This window comes from Pseudophryne corroboree, chromosome 10 (genome assembly GCF_028390025.1).
Source record: "Pseudophryne corroboree isolate aPseCor3 chromosome 10, aPseCor3.hap2, whole genome shotgun sequence".
Lineage (NCBI taxonomy): Eukaryota > Metazoa > Chordata > Amphibia > Anura > Myobatrachidae > Pseudophryne > Pseudophryne corroboree.
The window spans coordinates 105,170,316-105,183,152 of NC_086453.1; the positions used below are offsets into that span (position 1 = coordinate 105,170,316).

Consider the following 12,837-nt stretch of genomic DNA (forward strand, 5'->3'; position numbering starts at 1 on the left):
CCATGGCTCTAAAATTCCTCACATTCCTCCCTACCCATGTACCCACGGCCCAGTGGTGCTGTAAAGATCCCCAGTGCTTTCAGCACAGGGCTGATAGTCTCGGTGAGGTGTGGGTGCTTGCCGCATTCAGAAACACATAGCACTTATGTATTTTACATGAAGTTTTCACTTTTACTTCTTAGTGCATACCAAATCCCAATAGGTAACATGCTATACAAATAAACGTTATGGTAAGAACTTACCGTTGATAACGTGATTTCTCTTATGTCCACAGGTATCCACAGGATAACATTGGGATATTGTCGAGCGACAGCGAAAATGGCACCAACACGGTCACAAGCTTTCTGGCCTCCCAGGATGCATTGGGGCCTCCACTATATAGTCCCGCCCACTGACTCAGTCAGATCAGTTCTTTCCACAGCGATTATAGGCAGGAACATTAGGTAGAGACCTGTACAGGCGATAAGAACACACATGCACACCCTTCCATACAAGAAGGAAGAGGTTTTTAGTGTTTGTCTAGATCCTCAAATCAGATGCGTCCGGGTGGGATCCCTGTGGACATAAGAGAAATCACGTTATCAACGGTAAGTTCTTACCATAATGTTTATTTCTCTGGCTGGGTCCACAGGATTATCCACAGGATAACATTGGGATTCCCAAAGCCATTTTAGTGGTGGGGACGCTCCTGATTGCACAGGAGGACCTTTCGCCCGAAGTCTGCGTCATGAGAGGCAAAAGTATCCAAGGCATAATGTCTGATGAATGTGTTTATGGAAGACCATGTGGCTGCCTTACATATCTGTTCTGCTGATGCACCCTGTTGTGCTGCCCAAGAAGGACCTACCTTACGTGTAGAGTGTGCAGAGACATTAGCCGGAATAGGGAGATCTGCATGAGAATAAGCTTCAGATATTACCACTCGGAGCCATCTCGCCAGCGTCTGTTTACTAGCAGGCCAACCTCTCCTATGGAATCCGTAGAGGATGAAGAGGGAATCTGTTTTCCTGATGGCACTAGTACGATCTATATAGATTTTTAAAGACCGGACCACGTCCAGTGACGCTTCTCCCGCAGATAGTCCCGATACCTGAAAAGCTGGGACTACAATCTCTTCATTCAGGTGAAACTTTGACACCACCTTTGGAAGATAACTAGATCTCGTTCTGAGAACTGCTCTGTCTGGAAAAAAACTTAGGAAAGGAGACTTACATGATAATGCTCCTAAATCTGACACTCTTCTGGCTGACGCCATTGCCAGTAAAAAAAGAACTTTAATCGTTAACCACTTAAGATCCGCTCTCTCAAGTGGTTCAAACAAAGGACCCTGGAGAAATTTAAGAACTAAATTCAAATCCCAGGGAGCTGCAGGAGGAACAAATGGAGGTTGAATATGTACTACTCCTTGGAAAAAAGTACGTACATCCTGTAGGTCAGCAATCTTCTGCTGAAACCATACAGTCAACGCTGAGACTTGCACCCTCAAGGAAGCAACCTTCAACCCCTTATCCAATCCTGCCTGCAGAAAATCCAAAATTCTAGCTACTTTAAAGGCTCTTGGATTGTAATTTTTTCCAGAACACCAATGAATATAGGCTTGCCATATTCTATGATATACACGGGCCGAAGAAGGCTTTCTTGCTCTAAGCATGGTTTGGATTACTTGCTTTGAAAATCCTTTAGCCTCTAAGATAGAGGTTTCAACAGCCACGCCGTCAAAGACAGGCGATCCAGATGACTGTGACAACAAGGACCCTGCATTAACAGATCTGGACGTTGAGGGAGCAGTATCGGTGCTTCCACGGACATTCTCCACAGATCTGTGTACCAATGCCTTCTTGGCCAAGCTGGAGCTATTAGAATGATTGCTCCTTTTGCCTGTTTTATCTTTCTCACTACTCTGGGTAACAGAGATATTGGAGGGAACAGATATGCCAGCTGAAACCTCCATTCTACTGACAGTGCGTCTACCAGGACTGCTCATGGGTCCCTTGTTCTTGATCCGTACCTCGGAACTTTGTTGTTTAGACGAGACGCCATAAGGTCTATCTCCGGTAGACCCCATCTGTTCACCAGTGTCTGAAACACTTCTGGGTGTAGTGCCCATTCGGTTTCCTGAATGGTGTGCCGACTGAGAAAATCCGCTTCCCAATTTAGTACACCCGGGACAAATACTGCTGACAATGCTGGGAGATGGAGTTCTACCCACTTTAGAATGGGAGTTACTTCCTCCATCAGACTCTTGCTGTGAGTCCCTCCTTGATGATTTAGGTATGCTACTGCCGTCGCATTGTCTGAGCGGATCTGGACTGGTCTTCCTTGTAGATTGTCCTTTGCCTGAACTAGGGCCAAGTAAATGGCTCTTATTTCTAACAGATTTATCGGCAGGCGACTTTCCCTTGCGGTCCATTTTCCCTGGAACCATAGGCTTCCGAGTACCGCCCCCCAACCTTGCAGGCTGGCATCTGTCGTCAGGACTTGCCACTCTTTTATCCAAAAGGGTCTCCCCTTGTTTAAATGGTCTGTCTGTAGCCACCATGCTAGAGACCTTTTTACATTTACTGGAATCTTTATCATCTGCTTCTTAACTGTTTGATGATTTCCGTTCCATTTTGTCAAAATGAGATGCTGCAATGGTCTGGAGTGGAATTGCGCATATTCCACCATGTCGAACGTTGATACCATCAGACCCAACAGTCGTATTGCTGCATGGACTGACATTGTCTGGGCTTGCAACGCTTCCTGAGCCATGACCTGCACCTTGACTATTTTCTTCTCTGGTAAGAGTACTCTCTGTAGGTCTGAATCCAATATGGCTCCCAAATGAACCATCCGCTGTGATGGATTCAGGGACGACTTCTCCCAATTTATGAGCCACCCGTGTCTCTGTAAACAAACTATCGTCTGTTGGAGATGGCTCAACAGTAAATCTTGCGATTGCGCTAAGATTAATAGGTCGTCTAGGTATGGGAATATCCTTATCCCTTGTTTGCGCAGACAAGCTGCCATAACCACCATGATCTTGGTAAACACCCTGGGTGCTGTAGCTAGCCCGAAGGGCAGAGCTTGGAACTGGAAGTGTTCCTTGAGGATGGCAAACCTGAGGTAACACTGATGTGATAGTGCTATAGGCACATGTAGGTAAGCATCCCGCACATCCAGAGATACCATATAGTCTCCCGGTTCCATAGCCAACATTATGGAGCGTAACGTCTCCATGTGGAACTTCGGGATCCATATGTAATTGTTCAACATCTTCAGATTTAGAATTGGTCGATATGACCCATTTGGTTTCTGGATTAGAAACAGATTGGAGTAATACCCCTGTCCCTTTTGTGATGGAGGTACTGGGACAATCACACCTGACTGCAGTAATTTTTGGACTGCTTCTTGCAGGGCATTGGCCTTCGACTCTATACGAGACGGGATGGTGCAAAAAAATCTTTGAGGAGGCTGCCTCCTGAATGGGAACCCATACCCCTGAGATACTACCTTCTGCACCCAGGTATCTGTTGTTGACTGTTGCCATGTGGGTGCAAATTGCAGGAGTCGGCCCCCAACCCTGGAATCCTCCAGGCGGAGGCCCGTCTCTTCAGGCTGAGGGCTTGTGTTCAGGTTTGGAAGCTGGCTTTTTGCTAGCCCACTGCTTCCTACCCCTGGATTTAAACTGGGGTTGTTTAGGCTCCTCTTTACCTTTCGCTTTGCTTTGCCAGCGAAATCAGCAAAATTTTAAACCCTTGGACTTAGGGTTGTAGGTAGCCGGAAATCTGACCTTCTTCGATTCAGCCTCTGACTCTAGGATATCCGATAAAGGTTTTCCAAATAATATATTACCCACGAAAGGCAATGCTTCCAATTCCTTCTTGGACTCCGCATCTGCCTTCCAGGTCCGTAGCCAGACTGCTCTGCGAGCGACTACTGCCAGGGCTGAAGCTTTAGAAGCAACAGTGCCTACATCAATGGCTGCTTCTTCTAAATACTGGGCAGATTGTTTTAAACGGCAAAGACGATCCTCTTGCTCCCTAGTAGGAGAGGGGATGTCATTCTCTAGTTCCTCTATCCATTCGCCCATTGCCTTTGCTACCCAGGCCGAAGCCATAGCAGGTCTTACCACTGCACCCACAAGAGAAAAAATATTTTTCAATAGGCTCTCTACCCTCCTGTCTGTGACATCATTCAAAGAGGTAGATGACAGTGGCAAAGCAGATTTGTGCACTAGTCGCAGAACATGTGCATCTACTTTTGGAGGAACTTCTCTCTTCGAACAATCTCCAGCAGGAAATGGATAATAAGAATCCCATCTCCTAGGAATCTTATACTTTTTACCGGGCGCTGCCCAAGACTCATCCATCATTTCCGTCAACTCCTCTGACGCTGGAAATTCAGCTTTCACTGACTTTGTTCGTTTGAATACAGGTGCTTTTGCTTTTAACGCTGTCTTGGCTGGTTCTTCCAGAGAAAGCACAGCCTTTACTGCATTAATGAGTTCAGCTACATCATCTGAACTAAAGCTCTGCGACTGATCATCATACGGAGTTGAATCTATTGTTTCCGCATCATCATCCGATGTATCCTCTTGTGTAGTCTGCCATACAGACGTATCTGTCTTAGTCTTACCTACCCCTTGGTTGCTTGTAGAGGCTACTGGAACCAAACCATAGGAAGGGAGCTGCATGTATGGGTTCATAGTGTAACCTAACCCTTGAGGTGGTGCTACTGGAGCTAACCTGTCCGCTATTGAAGACAGAGTCTTTGCGAACATATTCCATGGTGGCTCTACTGGAGGTTGAACTAACTCCTGTTTTTTACTTCGCTGAAAAGCGAAACAGTTTGCACACAAACCCTCATAAGTGACCAATTGAATCATATCAATTACCCCTGACTTACAAGATAAGCATGTTAGGGCTGTAGGAGTGCTTGACAAATTCTCCTCATCACTTTTGCCGCTCACAGACATTTTTTCTGATATTGACTACACAATTTTGTGACTGAACCACACCCTATAATCAGTATATAGAGGTGAAATCAATCTGACCACAGTGCACCTGATTTGAGGGTCAGAACAGGACTGACATTACACAGAAAAGTCAGCACACATACTAGCAGTCAGTCACATGTTAAAGCATTAGACATTGTCATATGAGAATACAACCTCCATAATAACTTATACATAAGTAGGAAGATTGTACTTCTGTTTAACTGGTTCTTTTTCAACATAACATGCAGAAAACACAGTAATATACAGGTCTCATATGCAATAGGTACTAAAAATTAACAGTGCACACTAAGAAGTAGAAGGAATTTTTAGTACTGTATACCCTGCCTCCAGGGAGCGGGATACAGGGAGACTCACCACACTTCCATATCCAAGCAAAGACGCTCGAAAGACGCTGAGTGGATTCAGACGCTACTGGTGTACACTGCCGCTCTTGGTAACTGATAACGGACACGGACGCTCACCAACGGACACGGACGCTGAGCGACTCCACGTGCATGCAGACACTAAAGGCCTGCGACTCGGTCTGGGCGGGTTTATATCCAGTGTACACAACCGCAGCGTCTAATCTGCGACCGAGTACCCTCGTGGTAGCGTCTGAGCCGGAAGTGAGGTCATTCAGTTCATGAAACGAGAGACCCGCGGGAACTGGCCATGAACTCGGAGGAGGGACGGCCAGGAGAGCGTCTGAAACCCCCTGTTGACTTAAACTCCCAGGATCACGGCCTCACCTAGTCCTGGCGCCTATGATCCCCGGAGCGTAGCGCTGTCACACTCGAGATGTTCGGCGCATCAACACGCTGTTTGTAGTCTCCACCAAATCAGCGTAGCTGTGTCCTGACCCCTCTAGTAAGAGGAAGTCCATATACTCACTGTCTCCCCATGCTCCGGCCACAGCCTGGTAACGTCTGCTGGACCTGCTAGAACATCCGACACAGACGCCCGTCGAGACAGCACTGTACCGCGAAGGTAAGCGTTGTTGCGACCCGGTGGGGAGTTGTTGGAGCGACTCTTTCTAATACACGTTTAAGACGCTGTTAAGAGAAGTCGCTCAAACCAAAACAGTAAGTCTATAAAAATAAAGTAATGAAAACTGTGACCATGCGGCTTCCTGCCGCACCAAGCAAAAAACTGATCTGACTGAGTCAGTGGGCGGGACTATATAGTGGAGGCCCCAATGCATTCTGGGAGGCCAGAAAGCTCGTGACCGTGTTGGTGCCATTTTCGCTGTCGCTCGACAATATCCCAATGTTATCCTGTGGATAATCCTGTGGACCCAGCCAGAGAAAGGCACATTTTTTGCAGGTAGCATAATAACAGCTTGGGCCTCATTCTGAGTTGCATGCAATGCTGGTGTTCGCACAAATGGACAATGCATTTCAACTGCACATGGTGCACAGCGCTTTTTCAGCCATCAATAGCATAGTTACCTCCCTTATTTTGGGGGAGAGGCAGAAGATGGCCCTGCATACCCCGTGTAGGGCCGAGTCCACCAGAAGTATTGCCCTCCCTAACTTTAGGCTCTACTATGTGGCCTCACAGCTAGCTCACCTGCTGGGTTGGCTGACTAAACTACTGGTTTTACTGTTGCACCCGGCCTTTCTGGCATGGCGATTTGTACAGGGCCTGTTTATTGATCCAGATACTCCTTTCTGGTTTAATGTTCTTAATGTATCATGCAGAGAGATGGGCAAGATCAGTTCTGAAAATATTTGGTTGCCATAGGGTGTTATCACTAGTGGTCAGCTATTTCAGGATGGTATCAAATCCTTTGAGCAATTTTGGTAGAAATTTGGTCTCCCTTATTCTGTTTTCTCTTGTACCTCAAATGCCATCTTGCTGGGCATGCCCACCCAGTTCGGAACCACCCTTCTCCTGAACTCCCCCCCCCCCCCACCCCAAGTCTATGCTTTCTAAAATGCGCCCTCCGAAAGATATTTCCTTTCTTTACAGTGATCTTAAGGCTTGTTTTTCTCCAGATGCTCTTAGTCCCCTAAGGCGTCAGTGAAGAATGATCTAAGCCCCCTTACTGATGAGCAGTCAGGATGGGCTCTGCTCACTGGCCCAAGTGCCGTACTCCAGACTGTGATTTTTGGCATCTCTTGTTGTCTCGCCCATACAGTCGAGTCCAGGATTTCTGTAAGGATTTCTAATTCCGATGTGTGGCTCACAGCTCCTGTTTTGCACCCGGGTGACCCTGGCTTCCATCTATTTGGTGTTACTGTGGAGGAAGTTTTTGATGCTACACTATGTAAGTGTTACAGGCAGTGGTGCAAGCAGAAATATTTTCTTAGTGGTACTGAGGGCCAAAAGATGGGTGTGACCATGTGTGTGAGGGGGTGTGGCCACATGCCACTAGGGGGAGTGGCTATATGACATCAGTGGCTTGGCCACATGACACAGACCCTTTATCCGCTGATGCATCTGCAGATGCGATCCGGACCATTTGTCCAGCAGATCCCACTGAAAAGTTCGTGCGTGGAATCTGCCGAATGGAATCGCTTTGTAAGAAGCCACCATCTTTCCCAGGACTCTTGTGCATTGATGCACAGACACTGTCCCTGGTTTTAGGAGGTTCCTGACAAGTTCGGATAACTCCCTGGCTTTCTCCTCCGGAAGAAACACCTTTTTCTGAACCGTGTCCAGAATCATTCCCAGGAACAGCAGACGTGTCGTCGGGGTCAACTGAGATTTTGGAAAATTCAGAATCCACCCGTGTTGTTGCAGCACTAGTTGGGTTAGTGCTACTCCGTCTTCCAGCTGTTCTCTGGATCTTGCCCTTATCAGGAGATCGTCCAAGTAAGGGATAATTAATACGCCTCTTCTTCGTAGAAGGATCATCATTTCGGCCATTACCTTGGTAAAGACCCGAGGTGCCGTGGACAATCCAAACGGCAGCGTCTGAAACTGATAATGACAGTTTTGCACCACGAACCTGAGGTACCCTTGGTGTGAAGGGCAAATTGGGACATGCAGGTAAGCATCCTTGATGTCCAGGGACACCATAAAGTCCCCTTCTTCCAGATTCGCTATCACTGCTCTGAGTGACTCCATCTTGAACTTGAATTTTTGTATGTACAGGTTCAAAGATTTCAGATTTAGAATAGGTCTTACCGAGCCGTCCGGCTTCGGTACCACAAATAGCGTGTAGTAATTCCCCTTTCCCTGTTGTAGGAGGGGTACCTTGACTATCACCTGCTGAGAAAATAAGAATTTACTTACCGATAATTCTATTTCTCGTAGTCCGTAGTGGATGCTGGGGACTCCGTCAGGACCATGGGGAATAGCGGCTCCGCAGGAGACAGGGCACAAAAATAAAGCTTTAGGATTAGGTGGTGTGTACTGGCTCCTCCCCCTATGACCCTCCTCCAAGCCTCAGTTAGGATACTGTGCCCGGACGAGCGTACACAATAAGGAAGGATATTGAATCCCGGGTAAGACTCATACCAGCCACACCAATCACACCGTATAACTTGTGATCTGAACCCAGTTAACAGTATGACAAACGTAGGAGCCTCTGAACAGACGGCTCACAACAATAACAACCCGAATTTGTTTGTAACAATAACTATGTACAAGTATTGCAGACAATCCGCACTTGGGATGGGCGCCCAGCATCCACTACGGACTACGAGAAATAGAATTATCGGTAAGTAAATTCTTATTTTCTCTAACGTCCTAAGTGGATGCTGGGGACTCCGTCAGGACCATGGGGATTATACCAAAGCTCCCAAACGGGCGGGAGAGTGCGGATGACTCTGCAGCACCGAATGAGAGAACTCAAGGTCCTCCTCAGCCAGGGTATCAAATTTGTAGAATTTTGCAAACGTGTTTGCCCCTGACCAAGTAGCAGCTCGGCAGAGTTGTAATGCCGAGACCCCCCGGGCAGCCGCCCAGGATGAGCCCACTTTCCTTGTGGAATGGGCCTTGACAGATTTAGGTTGTGGTAAGCCTGCCACAGAATGTGCAAGTTGAATTGTGCTACAAATCCAACGAGCAATCGTCTGCTTAGAAGCAGGAGCACCCATCTTGTTGGGTGCATACAATATAAACAGTGAGTCAGACTTTCTGACTCCCGCCGTTCTTGAAATATATATTTTCAATGCCCGGACCACGTCCAACAACTTGGAATCCTCCAAATCGTTAGTAGCCGCAGGCACCACAATAGGCTGGTTCAGGTGAAACGCTGACACCACCTTAGGCAGAAAATGAGGACGCGTCCGCAGTTCTGCCCTGTCCGTATGGAAAATCAGATATGGGCTCTTATATGATAAAGCCGCCAATTCTGATACTCTCCTGGCTGAAGCCAGGGCCAGTAACATGGTTACTTTCCATGTAAGATACTTCAACTCCACCGATTTGAGCGGCTCAAACCAATGGGATTTGAGAAAATCCAAGACTACATTAAGATCCCACGGTGCCACTGGGGGCACAACCGAGGGCTGTATATGTAGTACTCCTTTTACAAAAGTCTGGACTTCAGGAACTGAAGCCAATTCTTTCTGGAAGAAAATCGACAGGGCCGAAATTTGAACCTTAATGGACCCCAATTTGAGGCCCATAGACAATCCTGTTTGCAGGAAATGTAGGAATCGACCCAGTTGAAATTCCTCCGTGGGGGCCTTCCTGGCCTCACACCACGCAACATACTTTCTCCAAATGCGGTGATAATGTTGTGCAGTCACCTCCTTCCTGGCTTTTACCAGTGTAGGAATGACCTCTTCCGGAATGCCTTTTTCCCTTAGAATTCGGCGTTCAACCGCCATGCCGTCAAACGCAGCCGCGGTAAGTCTTGGAATAGACACGGTCCCTGCTGACGCAGGTCCCGTCTTAGAGGTAGAGGCCACGGATCCTCCGTGAGCATCTCTTGAAGTTCCGGGTACCAAGTTCTTCTTGGCCAATCCGGAGCCACTAGTATTGTTCTTACTCCCTTTTGCCGTATAATTCTCAGTACTTTTGGTATGAGAGGCAGAGGAGGGAACACATACACTGACTGGAACACCCACGGTGTTACCAGAGCGTCCACAGCTATTGCCTGAGGGTCTCTTGACCTGGCGCAATACCTGTCCAGTTTTTTGTTGAGGCGGGATTCCATCATATCCACCATTGGTTTTTCCCAACGGTTTACAATCATGTGGAAGACTTCTGGATGAAGTCCCCACTCTCCCGGGTGTAGATCGTGTCTGCTGAGGAAGTCTGCTTCCCAGTTGTCCACTCCCGGAATGAATACTGCTGACAGTGCTATCACATGATCTTCCGCCCAGCGAAGAATCCTTGCAGCTTCTGCCATTGCTGTCCTGCTTCTTGTGCCGCCCTGTCTGTTTACGTGGGCGACTGCCGTGATGTTGTCCGACTGGATCAACACCGGCTGACCCTGAAGCAGGGGTTTTGCCAGACTTAGAGCATTGTAAATCGCTCTTAGCTCCAGTATAGTTATGTGAAGAGACATCTCCAGGTTTGACCATACTCCCTGGAAGTTTCTTCCCTGTGTGACCGCTCCCCAGCCTCTCAGACTGGCATCCGTGGTCACCAGGACCCAGTCCTGTATGCCGAATCTGCGGCCCTCTAACAGATGAGCACTCTGCAACCACCACAGAAGAGACAACCTTGTCCGTGGCGATAAGGTTATCCGCTGATGCATCTGCAGATGTGATCCGGACCATTTGTCCAGCAGATCCCACTGAAAAGTTCGTGCGTGGAATCTGCCGAATGGAATCGCTTCGTAAGAAGCCACCATCTTTCCCAGGACTCTTGTGCATTGATGCACAGACACTTTCCCTGGTTTTAGGAGGTTCCTGACAAGTTCGGATAACTCCCTGGCTTTCTCCTCCGGAAGAAACACCTTTTTCTGAACCGTGTCCAGAATCATTCCCAGGAACAGCAGACGTGTCGTCGGGGTCAACTGAGATTTTGGAAAATTCAGAATCCACCCGTGTTGTTGCAGCACTAGTTGGGTTAGTGCTACTCCGTCCTCCAGCTGTTCTCTGGACCTTGCCCTTATCAGGAGATCGTCCAAGTAAGGGATAATTAACACGCCTCTTCTTCGCAGAAGAATCATCATTTCGGCCATTACCTTGGTAAAGACCCGAGGTGCCGTGGACAATCCAAACGGCAGCGTCTGAAACTGATAATGACAGTTTTGCACCACGAACCTGAGGTACCCTTGATGTGAAGGGCAAATTGGGACATGCAGGTAAGCATCCTTTATGTCCAGGGACACCATAAAGTCCCCTTCTTCCAGATTCGCTATCACTGCTCTGAGTGACTCCATCTTGAACTTGAATTTTTGTATGTACAGGTTCAAAGATTTCAGATTTAGAATAGGTCTTACCGAGCCGTCCGGCTTCGGTACCACAAATAGCGTGGAGTAATACCCCTTTCCCTGTTGTAGGAGGGGTACCTTGACTATCACCTGCTGGGAAAACAGCTTGTGAATGGCTTCCAATACCGTCGCCCTGTCTGAGGGAGACGTTGGCAAAGCAGACTTTAGGAACCTGCGAGGGGGAGACTTCTCGAATTCCAACCTGTAACCCTGAGATACTACCTGCAGGATCCAGGGGTCCACCTGTGAGCAAGCCCACTGTGCGCTGAAATTCTTGAGTCGACCCCCCACCGCTCCTGAGTCCGCTTGTAAGGCCCCAGCGTCATGCTGAGGGCTTTGCAGATCCCTGGGAGGGCTTCTGTTCCTGGGCAGGGGCTGCTTGCTGCCCTCTCTTACCCCTTCCTCTGCCCCGAGGCAGATATGACTGTCCTTTTGTCCGCTTGTTCTTATAGGACCGAAAGGACTGCGGCTGAAAAGACGGTGTCTTTTTCTGTTGGGAGGGGGTCTGAGGTAAAAAGGTGGATTTTCCGGCAGTTGCCGTGGCCACCAGATCCGATAGACCGACGCCAAATAATTCCTCCCCTTTATACGGCAATACTTCCATATGTCGTTTGGAATCCGCATCACCTGACCACTGTCGCGTCCATAAACTCCTTCTGGCAGATATGGACATCGCATTTACTCTCGATGCCAGAGTGCAAATATCTCTCTGAGCATCTCGCATATAAAGGAAAGCATCCTTTAATTGCTCTATAGTCAATAAAATACTGTCCCTATCCAGGGTATCAATATTTTCAGTCAGGGAATCCAACCAGACGACCCCAGCACTGCACATCCAGGCTGAGGCGATGGCTGGTCGCAGTATAACACCAGTATGTGTGTATATACTTTTTAGGGTAGTTTCCAGTCTCCTATCAGCTGGATCCCTGAGGGCGGCCGTATCAGGAGACGGTAACGCCACTTGTTTTGATAAGCGTGTGAGCGCCTTATCCACCCTAGGGGGTGTTTCCCAGCGCGCCCTAACCTCTGGCGGGAAAGGGTATAATGCTAATAACTTTTTTGAAATTAGCACTTTTCTATCTGGGTTAACCCACGCTTCATCACATACATCATTTAATTCCTCTGATTCAGGAAAAACTACAGGTAGTTTTTTCACCCCCCACATAATACCCCTTTTTGTGGTACTTGCAGTATCAGAGATATGCAAAGCCTCCTTCATTGCCGTGATCATATAACGTGTGGCCCTACTTGAAAATACGTTTGTTTCATCACCGTCGACACTAGATTCAGTGTCTGTGTCTGGGTCTGTGTCGACCGACTGAGGTAAAGGGCGCTTTACAGCCCCTGACGGTGTCTGAGACGCCTGGGCAGGTACTAACTGGTTTGCCGGCCGTCTCATGTCGTCAACTGATTTTTGTAATGTGCTGACATTATCACGTAATTCCATAAACAAAGCCATCCATTCCGGTGTCGACTCCCTGGGGGGTGACATCACCATTATCGGCAATTGCTCTGCCTC

General features: G+C 48.0%; 1 protein-coding gene across 1 annotated transcript in view; it reads right to left on the bottom strand.

Annotated features, from left to right (window-relative positions):
- LOC134965221 (myosin-10-like) overlaps positions 1-12,837 on the bottom strand; it is a 347,571-nt gene that overhangs the window by 288,960 nt on the left and 45,774 nt on the right. The window lies entirely within an intron of this gene.